This window comes from Temnothorax nylanderi, unplaced genomic scaffold (assembly GCF_030848795.1).
Source record: "Temnothorax nylanderi isolate EJ_2023f unplaced genomic scaffold, tnyl_v1.0 TNYL_tig0009_pilon, whole genome shotgun sequence".
Classification (NCBI taxonomy): Eukaryota; Metazoa; Arthropoda; class Insecta; order Hymenoptera; family Formicidae; genus Temnothorax; species Temnothorax nylanderi.
In genome coordinates, this window is record NW_027249071.1 from 373,423 (window position 1) to 391,084 (window position 17,662).

Below are 17,662 nucleotides of genomic sequence, written 5' to 3' on the forward strand. Positions count from 1 at the left end.
TACAGTTGTACTATATTTGAATATGTAAGAAATACCTAGCTCGCGAAGAATAAGCAATTGGAAGAGAATTTTCAAGACATTAAGACATCTAATTTTCTGAGATAGGTATATAATTTTCAGTTGTCTAATTTCGAAACTATCGTAGAGTGTTGGAAAGAAACATATTTTTAAAAACCTCTACTTTCTTTCCTTTTTTCTTTTCTTCGATATTAAAGTTATAATATTCAACGAAGTACAAACTGCATTTCCTATATAAATAGAAAACAATGCTACATGATACACTTTAAAAAATTTTAACACAAGCACGAACAATATTCATGGAGTTTTATTTAAAGAGATTCACGAAAGAGGAACGTCGAAGCGCTGTTAAGTTGATATTCTTGGAGTCACCTCGTCGATTTTTTGCCGGCGCCGCGCGCCGGCTGCCAGACACATATAACAGATGGAGCAGTTTTTCGGTTACTGCGAGAATCAGTCTACTTTATTCCGGAGATCGAAATTACATCCCGCGTGCTCGGGGGAGCACCTTGAAGCGCTCGTCCCCGAGGTAAATTCTGGCACGGGGTCATCTTCCCCGCGACCACACCGACGTTGGTGCATATAATTGCAGCGGATTAAATTCGTCTCTTGTGGTTCCTGCGGAAATCACTTCCCAGCCGCCCTCGCGTCATTATTTTCTGCGACGACTTACGCGGAGCTTACGACGTACCTGTCCCTCCGCGTTCGTTAACGAAGTTCCGGGAGAGCTCGTCCGCTTTTTGTTAACGACTTCACGAGGGTAGAGTCGTTTTTGGGCGGAAAACTTTTTACCGACTGTCCATTATCTTAAACAAACGCCGAGAAGCCGAATTTTGTGGCCGGACGTGACGCGAATAATCGCCCCTTTTGTCGCGTCGTGACCACGCAATGTATGTTCGTGCGCGTTTATGTGACAAACGGCTCTCACATGACTAGTGAAATATTAAACTTCTCAACCTGTGACAGGACAAACATGTGCACAAATATCAAGAGATATCTTAGAAATAACGAATATACCTTATATATATATATATATATATATATATATATATATAAGGTATATATATATATGGGTATATAAGAAATATTATTTGTTTTGCAATCAGTATTAAAAATTGCGACGATTGTTTACGTCGCGAAAGTTAGGAGCGTTATTATTTTTAAGCGTGTTTTAATAAATCTTTTTGTAAAATTATAGATCATGAGGCACATATATTCTGATGTAATAAGTTTAAAAAAAACCGTATTACAACAAAAGTACTAATCTACAAACCTATTTTCATTCCATTTCACGAGCGACTAAATCGTAGGAGCTATCATAGCAGTTACGGCTGAATTATTCCCAAACTATATGCTGCTGAATCGCGTCGCTACAAGTTGGAGTGGTGCTCGTTGAAATAAACGTAATCTCTTCTCCAGGCCTATGTTTCCAAAACGTGGGAAACATTTCCGACGAGCGGGTTTCCATATACCGTCGAATCTCCCGCGTTTCATCGCGTTGCGATAGAGCCGAAGCCCCGGCGCGACGCCGCCTGCTCGTTTCCGAAAACCTGTGCGCGGCGCGTTGAAAAATGAATTAGTTTGTTCTTTGTGTAGCGTGTAACTTTCAATGCTTGAACAACGATGAAGATAGACACGTAACACAAAATCAATTTTTGGAGGAAAATTTTCCCGAGCAGCAACAGAGAGAGAAAGAGAGAATAGCGGCGCGGCGGCGCGCGGCGGCACGGTGACGTTTCGACCAGAGCAATGGAAAAATAATGACGGTAAAAATTTTTAAAAACCGTCACGATGGCGATGTGTCGGCGGCAACGCCCGGTAGCAATTTTGTTCCGAGCAACATGTCCGAGCAGCTTTTTTCTATATATTTTTTTTTCTGTTTTTGCCAGAGTCGGTGAACGTGCGGGCCACGACCGAGCCGGCGAGATCTGGAAGGAGGGGGGGAAGCGGATGCCTAACAAGGGATAACTTCATTAAGGACCGCGGACCCAGCTTGTGTGTTTTACAAGTTACAAATTAAGCTGATTAGTAGCAAGTCGAAGCTCGAACTGCCGGCTTGCCGCCCGCCGCGCCGGCCAAATCTCCGCTCGTCGCATGCGACAACGTAAACGTTGAATCCGTGCCCCGGCTTGTTGACATTTTGCATGTTCAAGCGGCGCGAGTAGATAGCGCTTGCGAGAAATCATAACAAATAAATCATTATCTGCGCGTTGTTGACACTTTCTGTGACATTATTGTACATCCGGAAATCTTTCAAATGGCCAATTCCGAACGATTGGCCCCTCTCAATCGCCGTAGAAATATTTTATCACCCGCGTACATCGTAAAAGTAATGTCTTCGCGTTGAAAAAAAAAAAAAGCGCTCGCCGGTGTTGTAGAGCGCGAGATTATCTTAATCTTTTAAAAGCTGAAAAATGCGAGCGCTAACGAACGCGACTCTCGCATAATGGGGGAGATGGGGGGGAAGGAAGTTTGTCTAAAACATGGAAGGCATTCGTCGTGCGATACGAGCTACACTGTTTCCACGGTGCTACGCGCGACAAGATAACGTGGCCTGAAAAATGGAAACAGAGAAAGGAACAAGCGACGTCATCGATCTTGGAGCGAGATTGTTTCTTCCTCTTGCAAGTCTTGCAACTCCTCAGTACATAATTACGTCGCGCAGACACTGCGTCTCTCTCGGCGATGCAGGTCGGTATTTGTTGTTCGCGTCGCGTCGCGTCGCGCCCCGCACAAACTCGCGCGAAATAAAATAATATAATGCCTCTGCCGTGTGCCGATCGAAAAATATGCTTGCCGTTATCACTATTTTACATACGCGCGTTACGAGATGAGAACTGTATCAAATTTGGAAAACGGGCAGGCGACAAAATTTAAATGTAAACTAACTTTAAACGACATCACGTATGCATGCGCGGCGCGTGCAATAATAAATGTCGCGCGTATACATGGTTTAACCTCATTTCCTGTCCGCATTTTTCTGCTTTCGTCAAACGTTTCCTCCTCCGCTGCGCCGGAGTAATTGCATTCCGCCGATCCCGCGTGTTTCCCGAATGATCTAACCCAGTCGAGTTACGAGACTCAGGTATCGTGTAATGATTCATGAACTTCATTAATTTAGAAGGCTACGAGAAGCGTATAGAGACCCCCGGCATCGAATCAAGCTTGATACTCGCGATTGTAAGCTTCTTGCGAGAAGTTTCACCCCAAAAGACATCACAAATAACAAATAACGTTAAAAAATTGTCTGGCTTTACACGGTACAGAGAGTCTTACCATAAGCTGTTTAGTAAGAATGATAAATATTGTGCGACGACGTAAAATGTCATTTTCGTATCTCTAAAGTAACTTCGCTATTATCCTATTACTAACTTTGCTGTTATGCTATTAAGTATGAAACTCTATGGTTCATGCATAATTTATGTCCATGCTTCATTGACTTTTTAATTCTTCTTAAAATCGGGTTGGGAACTTTGCGGTTTGTTTTATGAGCCCGCCGGTGTACGATATTTAATAAATATCGGTCCTCCGAAGCAATGCACGAGGTACGGCTCAATTATTATGGACGTACTTCTCGAGATAATTATGCTACAAGTATAAGTGATTTTGAAAACTCGATAATGTTATTTTTACCGATTTTTATCTTCCACCCGTCTCGTCATCGGTATGAAATATTTAAAATCATGTGTCATTTCACAATATCGTTCTCAGATGTGGTCTGGAAAGTCGCTCGGTTGTGTGACGTTCGCGCTCGCGTATCGTGTCTGATTCATGAGTGCCATTAATTTAAGAGACGCGAGGCCCGTCGAGTTAAAAGAAAGTGGCATGGCATGAGGATGCGCATACTCGAGCGCTTAATAAGCTCGTTGGTTCCCGCAGGAATTATCGCGGTCTAAAAAAAGAAAGGGAACAAAGAGAAAGGGAGCTTGTAACCGTCGCGTCGGCGCGCATACACGTCGCGATTGTAGAATGATCGTCGTTCCACGGGCAAGAAAATTCAAGGGGGAGCGAAAGAGAGAGGGGCATAGCAAGTAAGGGGAGAGGGCGTAAAGTCGGTCTAGTAGACAGGAAATTACACGTCCTGCCGAGCCATAAGTTTTCGGTGGGTTTGCTGCGGCCTGGAGTCCCCGGCAGCCTAACATTCCCGTCGCTCGCTCGCTCGTCGTCGTCGACTGCGCCACCACGTTTAGGCTCCACAGCGACCTTTCTCGCCGGCGACAAACGCTCGTTATTAATTACGCTACGCGTCCTCGATGCACGATTAATTGCTGGAATTACTGGAATTAATGCGCGCGTCCGTTGGCAGACGCGCGGAATGTTTGTTTTGTGGAATAAGCGCACGAACGTGAGCGCGCGGCGGGGTGGCGGGGAGAAACTCGGATGATTATTAATTTTGAACAACGACAAAATTTCATCACGCGGACGATTTAACGAACGGAGATGAGCTTTTTCGACAAGAACGAGTCGCGCTTTTCAAGTGACAGAGGCAAACGTTTTTTTGGAAATGATTGAAATTATTAATTAAGATGAATGCGAGGGGACACGGTATATTGTGTCAGATATTTATACCTTTCAATAATTCAAAAGCCAGATTAATATATAGGATTAAAATGGTTTATTAGGATAGTGAATTTATTTCATTATTCATGCTGTCTGTTTTATAGCTTATTCATCTCACTTTGAATTACAAAAACCTCTGTAGAAGATTGATTATTTCATAGAGAAATTTTCTGGACGATAAAAAAAACGGAAAATGTGTAAACCTTAATAATACATATTAGTTGTGAGATTCGTTTTTATATTGATCGGGTGAGGATTTCGCGTAAAAGGATCCAATTGAGGATACTCGACTTTCGCGGATACTAATGCAGTCGGTCGTTCCAGAAGAAAACGACTGACTACAGTGACATCGAGACATCGAAGGAAGTTGCTCGGAGACTCGGTGGTATTCCCCCGTTGACACTCGTCGAGATTAATTATTCCGGAAACAAAGACTCACACCCTTCTCGCGTCATTGCACGCCGCGCCGCCAAGTTGCAGACAGGCTGCAGGTGCGGCGCGCAATAACCTCGGCGTTTGATAACTATTCCCAGCTTCGCGGGTCTACCGCAAATACGTAAACTTAGGCACTTTGCCGATCGAGCATGGAATACTGTTAACAGCCTCGCGAGAGTTGCGCTTCTTTTCTTAGATTTGGTTTGACCACTGTATGGTTTTGCACGCGAGTGGCGTCGTGCAAAAAAGCGTAGTTTTTATTTTTCAAACATACATATATCTTATATATACAGACTAGGTTGCAATAATCATGTGAGAGAATAAAATTTCGATACCAAACGTTCCGACACTTGTAAGAATATTTTGCAACAATATTTCCAAGCTAACGTTTTTCCAATGTTCTATCAAACTCCGCTTGCATAATTTGCGTGCGTGATATTAATCCATTAATTTTTTATAAGATTTTGTTGTTCTGGCACATAAAACACCCTAGATCGATATATTTTATGGAAAATGCCTGCAATTATGAGCCCCGCGCCAAAAAATGTAAAGCTGCTAGTGGACTTTAATAGCTCAATATTATCGCGTAAACCACGATACCCTCAACCTACTTTCCAATTCTACCTTAAACTGTTCTTAGACCTAATAATAGTAATAAATGATTGTGGAACTCTTACGTGCTAATTTTATGTTACATAATAAATATGAACAAATAGATTCAAATGTAATTGTTAAATCAAATAAAGTGTGCAATTGGGAGCAAGATAATGCAATGTCACTATAAATGCTCAAAAAGTGTTGTGTGAGAAATGTTCTTCCGCAAAATATTAGGCATTTCGGCGTGTATTATCGTTTGAACCTTACATCGCGTCGATCAACGCCAAGCATAACGTTGGAGAGTAATGGCGAAAGTTCACAATTAAACTAGTCTAAGATCGAGCTTAAGCCCCCGAATCGCGGGAATACGAGTCAAAGACCGCTTAATTAAACTGTCGAAGTTGAGCGTGCTAATTGCAACCGACTCGCGAAAGCCGACGGCAGAGATGGAAAGAACAGAGGAAGGAGGCACAGAGGTTGATAATCGAAATGCACGATGAGTGATGATTGACCGATATTAGATGAATTCGCAGAACTTAATCGCAGATACATAATGGATATTATCTTTTTGAAAATTTTACACTCACATTATCGTTGTCGGTGCAACGTTAATCCCAGCGTACTATTGTTACGACGGAGAACATTGCTCCCCGACGTTAGCCCAAATTTCAGATCATTGATTTTCTATAACAGCGTAACGTCAAAAGCAGAAATTAGGCTGTCCATTACGTGATTGAAGTTAATTCATGTGCATCACTATGATTAATTAATATAATCCAAGAGCGAAAGTACTTGTTTTAACAGTATTTTAAACTACAAACTCTTTCTCGTCCAGCACCAAAAAAATATTCTCCATTATGTACTCTCCAATACTTTCTATAGATATCTAACAGCCTAATATTGTTGAAATTCTTCTGTTAATATATTAAATAATATATAAAACAAAAATATTCATTACTTAACAAATGTAACTTTTCCAGATAATTGCAAGTGTATAAAAAATATCTATGGTTTGGTAAATGTGTATATTATTGTAGTATAAAATCCGAATAATAAATTCATGAACGTCCTCTCGAATTGATACATTTAATATTTATATCTTAATATCGAAACGTTTCTTTTAGATTGCTCCAAAAATAAATGCTCAGGCGTACTGCCTTCGCATAATAAAAGATACATTACGGAAATAGAAGAAATCAGAAGATGAGAAACGAGACTTTTTGCGACGCGTTTGACACAAATACTGAAACGAGACGTCGTGACACGATCGCGCCGCGCCCCGTGCGTCATACCTACGCGACAGAGCATAAAGCGCGTGCGAAGATCGCTCGCATTTGCCAGCTGCCGCCTGTATAATAGACCGTCATTATCATCGGCCAGCCATCGGAAAGCGATAAATCATCCGGGCACGAGCTCAACCGCGCGCCTCGATAATTTTTATGAGTGTCGAATGCCCGCGCGAGGTATAACGAGACGTGAGTACAGCCGATCGAAGCTGAAATGTCAATAGCAGAGATAGACCGTCTCACCTTTCTCGCGTGCAAACCGCAGAAACATAATTGAATATCGGGAACCGTCGTTCTCTTTCGAACCTTCGGTTATTAGCGCTAATGATTTTACAGCCCCTCGCGGCTGATTTAGTGTTCATTTTCACCATCCCTCCCCTTTCAATGGCTTTCAATCTTCCCTACATACCGCGCTCTTCCTTGTTTCTCCGGCTATCGTTTCGCTCTCCCGAGCATCCCGCTTTCTCTTCTTCCTTCATTCTTTCTGTTCGTCCGCCTGTCATCTTCAAAGCACAAATATCATACCGTTTTCTTTAAATTTTGCAACTGTAAATAAAATGTACTAATAATATGGAAAAAGTGTTATTAATTCTTTCTTCCCGTGAACAAGTCTGCCGCATGGACAAGATAACTCGCGTTTTGCCAATAGTATTTTTTGCTTTTTTGACATCGTATCCTGAAATTATTTATAAGAATGACATTACTCCTCTAAATATACTTTTCAAAAAGTAGGGAACATTTTGGGATAAAATGTAAGTTCCAAAAGCGGCGTTGTGTAACAGCGCGATATATGGTAACGCTATACAAAATTGCTAATCGCGCTAAATTTTCGCTTTAAATTAGCGCACTAATTCACGGAGATCTCTCGAGTTGAATGCGCAGAATGAAATTCAACGCATACTGAATGTGTTGCAATTAGGGTGCAATTATGAATAACTTAATAGTTGAACCGCAATGTGCCCCTAGAGGAGAGGGGGAGGCAAGGGAGAGGAGGGGAAGAGGTGCAACGCGGCGTCCACGCCCGCAAATTTGGAATTTTATTCCGACCATGGAATTTCATTCGTCAAGCAAGGCCGTACAGCGAATCGCAATTATTCCCAGCCTTATGTCCGATGTTCGCCGTCCCGACGTTTATGCGATACGCATACCAACGCCCGTCGGCCACCAGCAGAATTCCATTTTTGCAAATTATTCTGCCACTTTCTCTCATCTGCAATGCCATTGTTTCGGATGGGCCACATTGTGTCCCAGAACATAATGAATTATTTCGCCCGGTGTCCTCCCATTCGCGGCGGTCCTTCTCTGTCTCCCTCCCTCCCTCCCTCCCTCTCTCTCTCTCTCTCTGTCTCTCCTCCCGCGGCTTTCCTGATCCCGGCAGGTGTATACATAGATTTACACAGCGCGGCACGACCAATTAATATTTCAACCCGAACTTTCGCGTGCAAGTCGCGCCGGCAAGGCGAGAACGACGATGCAAGCGGAAGCGAGTTTGCGCACACGTACGCGGGTATACAGGGTGTTCTGTGAAAGATAAACGCAACCGTTGTTCATCCGCGTATGATCCGAACTTAGTTTTTCCCTAAAAGAGAATTATTGTGAAAAACGAGAATTTATCGTGACGTGTTTCTATATTTATATCTCGTATTTTCAAACGTGTTATACAGCTTGCCGGTCAAAATTTCGAAACGTTGCATTTCCGAATGTAAATACAACTGTCAGTTTGAACAAAATTTTGTTACTATTGTTATTGCAGTTTTGCAGGTACACAATCTTATACTTTGAGATTATTGAGGATTTTTCAAAGTTATTTAAGAGTTAACTTTATGTAGAAATCAACTGTTTTCGTCGAGATTATTTTCACGTTCATGGATGATCAATAATATCTCTTCACAGCAATATTATATTATTCAAGGTGCGATCCAATGAACTTAACTTATCACTATAAATCACTTTGCTCGCGCGTTAAATATTCAGCCGTCACTTCGTGTGTCGTAAAAAATTCCTCAGTATGTCCTCGTCTTTTTTTTCTCGAGTCTACGACGAAAGTATTTAGCAATCGTTGAAATTTATTGGAAATAATTCTCCTCTGTAATGCCATCTCGCTCATTCATTTTTCCGCTCACCAGACATTTCTCGTTAATTAATGCACTTTGCAATCGCCCGACTTCTACAAAGGGGAGGATCGGGGAGACGGTCATTTTTAGATCTTTGCGAGTGATTAACACTGTAAGATGATTTCCTGTTTCCTTTTTAATAACGAGCGTCTTCAGCATCCGGTCGTTTAATCACATTGAAAAATATCCTTGAAATATTCTCGTAGGTTTTATTGCGGGATCGCCTTCTTGTCATTCCCGCGAACAGACGGGGATTTTTTGTCGCGATGGTAACTATCAAGAGAAGGAAATACGATGCGATTCGACGATAAGCGGGAATGTCTCGGTACGAGTAGGAGTAAAATATCGTATTGCTCAAACTGGACTTGCTGTACGGTTACTTTACGAGAATCGCTAATAACGGATTGCTTGTTTTGGCGAGACCAGCCGTCGACTGACACAACGAGGGTGCGGGTAAAGTATCGCGATAAATGCTCGTAAAATCATTTATTGGCGATAACACGGCGTGTACAGACGCCAATAAATGGCTCGGTGCGCCTGCCCAATGCCTGTTCACTTTTTATTGTTCACGTACGAGTCCTTGCTTCTTACCGATCGTATTAGGCAGAAGGGAGGCGAAAGATACATTTTCGCAATACTTCGGCTAATTATGTAAATAATTCTCATTAAAACACAGTTAACCGTATCTAGTGATAACTTACGATTAATAAAATACGACGCAACAGAATCGATGATTGAAAATATGGCAACGATGGCGTGCGTTGAAATATTTTATTTAAAGTTTTACTATATTACTTATTGTTAGCTTAAAACCTTATTATACTATTATGATATATAATAGTATTAATGAGTCAAATACTTGCGTAAATCATACGGAATGATTGGTAACTACAATGTGAAACTTTAGAGGCAAATTTTTGGATTTAAAAAATAAATATTTATAAAATAGTAAAAAGATTATTATTTACGATATTTCTTAATTTTAAACTAAAATTAGCGAGTTTTAAACTGCATTTGCAATCGATGCAACTCGCAACTTGCAGCTGTCACGAAGCGAAGTTGCACCTCGCAATATCCACACTGCTAGTCTGTTCGCCGCGGCACATCGCGCCCGACATCCATTGACTAAAATCCATCCCAGAGTGCAATTGTCACTCCATTACTGCGCTAGTTGTCGTTGTCGTTGCGTCGCTGCTGACGGAAAAAGAAAGCGTTCGCTGGAGTGCTTTCGAGCTCGCGTCGCCGTCGCCGTCGTCGTCGTCGGGGGTGCGAGTGCTGCTCGTTCCTGCTCTAGTACTCGTCTCGAGTGCATTCATCAGCCGTGGAATCGCTGCTAGGACTCGCGAATGTGCGCCGGTATGTGCGCGTAACGCACGTATATACGCGACGAATTCACGACACGGCGGGCGGAATAACGAGGGACGACTGTGGAAGAAACGAACCGGGCGAACACGTCTAAAGGTTTATAATCGTGCCCGCCCGTTTCGCGTGACCCGCGAATAGAATGCTCGCAGCATAGAGATAACGTAGAACGCGGCGATTTGCGGTCCATCGAACGATCTCCAAGTGTCTCCGTTCGCTCTTCTCGACAGAGTAACAAAGCGTCCCGTGAACTGCTATTTCGAATCAGTAAATTATGCAAAGCGGAAAGATTATTCATAAATATCATCAATTAACATCCATCATCTCCACACAAAAACATAAAATATCATGTTTCGTTGCGTGTTAAATTAACACGTTTAATCGTATTAAATTAAAAGTTAATACGTTCAACTGTGTCAAATGACGTGATTTAAAACGGTAAGAAATGTGTAAGAACTTCGGTTAAGATAACACACTTGGATTTGCAGTGCAGTGGCGCTAAAATGCGATCTAATGTGATCCTTAAATAAACTTAAATGCATTTACGTGAACTCAATTAATAATTTAACTGATGCCGAATCTGCATTTCTGAAAACACTTAGAGCTCTAAGTATAGAACATGAATACAGATCATAATTTATAGCATAGAGTATAAAGCCTTTTTATCTTTTCAATGTGTGACGAAAATATGATATACATATATATATATTAATAAGTATTTACATTTTGACATTATAGAACAATTGTTATTTTCTTTTTTAATATCACCTGCAGCATTTGTAGTTCAGAAAAAGCGCTTCGCTCTTCTGGGCCACTCTACGTACTCTCTTTCATCATCGCGAATTCTGTAACAGTTACATCACTTTACATGAATGTAACGAAGGGGAAAAAGCCTCGACCGCGACGTCCATTGCGAGCGGGATAATTGCCACGCCTAAAAACCTATGTAATGAAAGTCCGCAAACAATCTCCCTCGGAGAACGATAAAATTTATTATCATCCTGGTAGTTATCACCGCGTTAAGTGCATCTGCATCATTATCCGGCACGCCGCGTCCCGTCCCGAAGAGGAGATTTCGACACGAGTTCGGGCGATCAGGAGCATTAAGAAGAAGGGTGCGGTAAATGGGGGCGGCGCAAGGGAAGAGTGAGAGTGAGAGAGTGCGAGAAGAACGATGGGAAGGTACGAAGTCGCGGTGAGTAAACGGGCGGGCGGGGGGGGGGGGTGGCAAATAGAGTCGTCTGACGAGGCTGCATCGAGGTCGTGGAATTATTAATTTTAATTACACAACTCGGAGCGGCCCGGCTGCGTTCGCCGTGTCGAGTAGACCTGCCTTACGTAATAAACTTACAGCAACACCATCGCTATATAGCAGCCACTACCGGCACCACACTACCACCACCATCACCGGCACCACTACTATAACCCGCCGCCGCCGCTGTCGCCCGCGCCACCCCCCTCGACAACCATTCGCCACTCTCCGTCACTACCACCATCGGCAACCTCCGCCGCCGCCGCCGCCGCCGCCGCCACCGCCATCATCCATCCGCAGCATTACGTAGGTATTGATTAAACGCAACACGTCGCCTCCTCCCCCCGCTTCGACCGTCCCTTTCGACCGTGGGAGGCGGTTTCGGCCTGGGGTTGGCCGGCAATTAATATTATTTATCGACGTCTTAATCGGCGGGCCGCATCTAACCGCCACCTCTGGATCTTGTGCCAGCCAGGTCGGGAGGCCAGGCGGCTTCTGAGAAAGCGGACACTGAGGCCACGGCGTTCGAACAATTTCGCTTGCAGGCTTCGGGGGGAGGATTGTGCTCCAACCACTTCCGTCTTTTTGCACCGTGTCTATCTGTGAGCGATCGTTCCGCTATCATCGAAGCGAAACGTACTGTTTATACGTATACCAGTTTCGTAATAAATGATAGAAACGGGAGAGAATTTTATTTACGAGTATGAATTTATAAAAAGTGATAATGAAGATAAGAATAAATAAATGCCAAAGATGGATTGATCGATGGGGTAAATTTCTATCGTTAATCTCTACTTTCCTCGATAGAAATTATTCTCGCTCATCTTTTCCGATAATAATTTTGTCTCTCGATCGCTTCCGATGTTTTAAAGCGTTCTCGGAAACGAAAGTTTATCTTACAAACAAGAGACAAGGAGAAAAAGTATCTACGATCGAAAAAGAGAGCGCCGTCGATAAAAATCAAGTTAATTAAATGTAAAATGCTCTGCGGCTCGCGAAAATAAAGCCAAAATACAGAAAATAAAAAAATGTGGAAATAAAAAGGAGTAAGCAAAGTAAGTATAAGGAGACTTATGACTATAACGACAGAAGAAAAGAAGACATTTTTTACGGCCCTTCGCTGGTTCGCATAAACGATCTTCACTAGCTCTCGCCGCCTGCCTTCGCTTTTCCACCGTCGTTTTTTTTTACTTCCTCCATTTTTTCCGTTAGAACGTTATTTATGGAACTTCGCTGGAATACGATTCTTCAGCGTCGTGGAAGTTGGATGCTGAATTGGCTGACGGTATTTTGCTAGTAACGACGGGACAGGCCAGGACGGAGTAAAAAAAAGAAATGACAACGAAGAGAAAAAGTATCGCGCGACTCCGACGTATTTATCGTGCTTGCAGCATTTCCACTTGCTCACCCGTTGCGTTTAGTCTTAACCTATCTACGATTATCTTCATCGTCAAAAAGAGGACCGACGCGAATTTTAACCCTTCAATTATCTACGCGGTAACATATCGCGCTCGCGCGCGTCAGGAAGCCAAAACTGAATGCGCAAAAAAAGCAGCGTGTAATAAGGAAGATACGGGAGGAAGAGAAAATGTATGATCAAATTGTCCGTTTGTTTAACGCGGCCCGCCATCAACTTATTACGCGCGCTCTCTTGCGGATGGCGCGTTTTTATTCCCTTCCTGCGTAGAATTAAATTACGGCTCGCATCTGATTACGAAAACTTCGAAGCCGCGGCGAGGTGGGAAGAGTGAGAGGCGCAGAAAAAAAACGGGCTGGCGCGGGCGAGGGTGGTCCGCGGTAGACAGGCTGGATGGAGAAAATAGTGGGCGGCCGTGAGAGAGACGACGAACGCCGCAGCGCGGAGCGATGGAAATTTTTCCAGGAGTGCATCCTCCCTCCCTCCTCTCCTACCCCATCTCGCGCGCGCACTCAACACGTCACGTCGGGGAGGGTTCGCGTGACTTTGTCCATCCACTTCTGACCGTGCTCTTTATTCAGCGGCGTTTGTCGTCTTTTCTTCCATTACAATGAGCCATTTGCGAGGCGTCGTCGCCGCCGCGATGCAGCTGTATGCCGGGCGCGACGTCTATTACGGCGAACGGACACTCGCTCGGTCGCTCGGAATTTCGCGGCAGGTGGAGCATGAAAAAAAAAAAACAAGAGAAAAGGCGCGACGATAAAAGCGGAGTTTGGGGGCGAGAAGCGAGAGAGTAAACGCGGAGGATCATTTTTTATTCGCTCCGCGCGAATATTTTCAGGCGGACGTAATAAAACGCAAGTGCGTACAGCGCGATGGCGACAATGGTTCTTTTTAATTTCTTTCTTTTTAGTCTATTTTGAAGGAAAGAAAGATAATTCGAGAAAGTAAAGGTCCGCCGTGTTCTATCCGTTCTCTCGCGCCAGAAACGAAATAGTTCGAACTATTGGAGAAATCTTACGGAAACTCATTCTTCTTCACGCGGCTCCTAATACTGCTCTCCGTCTTCGCCTAGTCTATTAATCTGAATCCGCGCTTTTTACACTTTCTCTAAAGGAATATGAAAAGAAAAAATTATTTAAAAAACCTCGTACGATCGTTATATATGTACACGTGTAATTCCTGATTTCCTTATTCTCCTAAATATAAGTTTTCTGCATCTTAAGAATCTCATCTTTTACGCGCAGCTTCAAAATTTCAGGAACATTAAATAAGTCTTCATTGTAAGTGAGATTTTATCGTTTGTATCTAACATTGTAATAAAAAACGTAACACACATTTGCGTATACATGAATATTTTATCGAACATTATCAATTTTTACGCCAAGCCGGTATAATTCGCACGATGTGATTTTAGGGATTCGCGATCGCCGAAAATTCACGGCTCTCGGACTGCAAATCCTCACGTTCCCACGATTCTCTCGCCGGAAGGTAACAGCATCGCCCGTCGTACAATTAACGTAACCAGCTCATCGATATTACTCGTCGACTCGTTAAGCCCGACATCAGGCGGCGGCGGCGGCGGCGCGGCGGCGGCGGCGTTCAGCGTTCAGCGTATGTCGATTGAATCCTGGCGTGCCGAAGGCGGCAAACTCGGTGCCCGTTCAGCCCGTTCGCCCGGTTCCTGACGTTCCCTCCAGGCCTTCTCACGATAACAAATGACCGCGCCGCCCCTGAAGGACAACGGCGGGGAGCCGCCTGCGCCGCGCGCGCCGCAGTAGTTCGGTCGTAATTCCGCGCCCGGTCGACAGGCCCGTAAGTCACGGGCTCAAACGAAGCGTCGAGGTATTAATTAGAGTTTCCGACCGGGTACCGCGACCACTTATCACCGAACCCGACTTAATCCGCTGCCCTCCCACCCGTTCCCCGGAGGACGCGCGCGATGCGGAACCGCAGCGGCGCGGGCGGCGCGGTGGCGGTGTGGCGGCGGCGGTGGCGGCATGCGGGGAGGGGGGGGGGGGATTTTAACCCAACGCGATTTAAACCCTTCGATGAATGTCCACCTGACGACCACCGCGAATTTGCGGCAAAAGCTAATGAATCGACTCAAGTTTTCCGGCTTTACCAAGTTACTCGAAGAACTCGCGCAATTCTTTTCGGAGCTGAAGCTCAGACTTCTTTGCCGAGCCTTTGACGTTTGATATTATTAATTTTAACTTTTCGCAAACTGCCCCCTCCTTTCCTCCCGCTCGCTCTCATCCAGCCCCTTTTGGATGACGTACTGTTCATGTTCGAAAACGACGATATGTATTCTGTATGCGAAGTGGAAAAAAGTTTCGTAGAATTTCTCTCACAGCGTAATGCCGTAGTTAAGACCGGTTCTCTGATAGTAAAAAGAAAAAGTTATATAGGCTCACATAGAGGGAAAATTACTTTATATCACGCTCGGTTTTTATACTCGCGCTGCACAAGAACGTGATTATACAGCAGCGAAACGCTTTAAGCTCGTCTTCGCGCGAGCTCTCGACGAAATAACGTGGGTCGAGGTTAATAACTTATCTAACGTTTCTACCAGTATTTATATTCATCTCTCTTTCTCTCTCTCTTTCCCTCTCTATTTCGCAACGTAATGAAGAAGAAAACGTACCTTCGCAGAGTACCGTGATCGTAACTTGATTAATGGAGGGCAATGAAATCAGCGGATACGCGAGCCCCGCTGTGTGCGGGGAAATCAAAATGCATACGTATGGAGAAGCCGATAAATAACACGGAAGTTAGCTAAATTACTAGGTGAACGCCACGTAGGCGATCGTTTGGCTCGTACATACGTCTCGTTAACGTCCTGGATATAACTTTGACATCAAATCCCGTAGTCGAGGCACGCACAGAAACACGGCACGGTTTTAAATGCGGAGCTAGCAAAGCGATAACGTCTATATAGACGGGGGAGCTTTACGCTCCAGGAATGTATAGCTGTCGTAAATAAAACTACCCTAAACGTCAATTGCTATATAAAAGGAAAACAAAAAAGGTAAAAAAAAGAGGATAAATGTGTCCTGCGTGTTCTCCATTACGCGCGTTTGCACAACTTCGCCAGTGATAAACTCTTGCCCTCGTAATCTAAATATGTATTCGACGTGATATATGATAATATACGAATATCATATACAAATATCACTAACGCCTTATTTAACTGCATGACCAATAAAACGACTAGTAAACTTTAATATGTTAAGCGTAAATGTTTCTTTAGTCGTTATACATAATTGATGAACATAATTACGCGGTATGTAACTGATTGATATGTTTGAGGTTCTTGTTCCTGAATTGAAAAATTCATTACGTTTCCTTGATAAAACGTAGCGTGTCATTCTGGAAAACATTCAACATAGATTGCAATTTACTTTAGATTACTTTTCTGGATTACATTTTGCCAGGATAGAATTTTATTTACAATATTTCTAGAAAGGTTTTTGCCGCAAAGCTTTTGAAGTTATTTTCATATTGAACAGCTTTGTCCAACAAATCGAAATATAGGTCTAATGTGAAATATATACGAAAAGCACTGTTTGAAAAGAAAATAAAACCGATATTCCGGTGAGATTGACGGGTTTGCCAAAATTACGATGGAATAAGTCGAACTTAATCAAATCACGGGAAAAAAAATGGTAGGAATAAAACGATAAAAGAAAATAAATGCTCGTACGAAGATAACGTAATTTTTCCCGCCACGAATAGAGTCAATCGCTAATTGAAAATTCGTTTGCCGTTTAAATAAAAGAAAGAATTGAAAATTCTTCGTTTAGAAAGAGTTTTCACGCGGCTTTCTAACGCCTCAGAACAGCCTCGCTAATAATGTTTAAGTTAGCCTTTTTCTTCTTCGTGCTAATGTCGATATTCCTCGAACCATTATGCGTATTGCCTTCTCCCCATGTGGCACTAACAGCTTGATTCTAGTGTGATCATTAAAGACTCTCTCAAAGCGAACACCCGGTGCATGATCCGATTACCCTCCTCCCGGCCCCCAAGTCTCACATTTTGGAGTTTGGACTGCCGGATGTTCACCATGGGATTGACCACGCTTGCCCTTACCTAGAATTAGTCTGACCATCGTAACCTGCTATTAACTCGACTACGAATTGATTCTCCGGTTTACTGCCATTTGGCGAACTCGGATGAGACCGGATCGTTCTTTACTAATACCGATTCATGTACACAGTAGGCGTGTAATCATGTGTTACTGTTAATTTCAGTCTGCAAATTAGATTGTTAAAAAATTCCGTATGCACTTCGAAAAAAAAATAATATTTAGCATATTCTAAATTTTATAAAATCTTTCTAAATATTGAAATAAATATTTAATTATATTATATAAACTTAATTACATTATATAATTTATGTAAAAATAAGTAACTATTTTGATTGTATGGAAGAAGTCAACGACAAAAGAAATTTTTAGATTTATTAGAACTTATTTGTGAATGGAAAGTAAGTAATTGCCAGTCTTGTTGGCTGAACAGCTAAATTATTGACCGCTGAAAATTACGACGCTTAAATTGATGCTGTGCTGAGTGCGGATACATTGCGTGCGTTAAGAACGGCAGTAACATTTGTCGTTCAG

General features: G+C 43.0%; 1 protein-coding gene and 1 long non-coding RNA gene across 3 annotated transcripts in view; one reads left to right on the plus strand and one right to left on the minus strand.

Moving 5' to 3' along the window:
• LOC139786220 (uncharacterized) overlaps positions 1–6,687 on the plus strand; it is a 181,391-nt gene extending 174,704 nt beyond the window's left edge. The window contains exon 3 of the long non-coding RNA XR_011722219.1: positions 1,908–6,687. This is a non-coding gene — a long non-coding RNA (uncharacterized lncRNA). The remainder of the gene's footprint in view (positions 1–1,907) is intronic.
• The window catches only part of LOC139786170 (uncharacterized), a 244,763-nt gene that overhangs the window by 140,977 nt on the left and 86,124 nt on the right, over positions 1–17,662 (minus strand). The window lies entirely within an intron of this gene.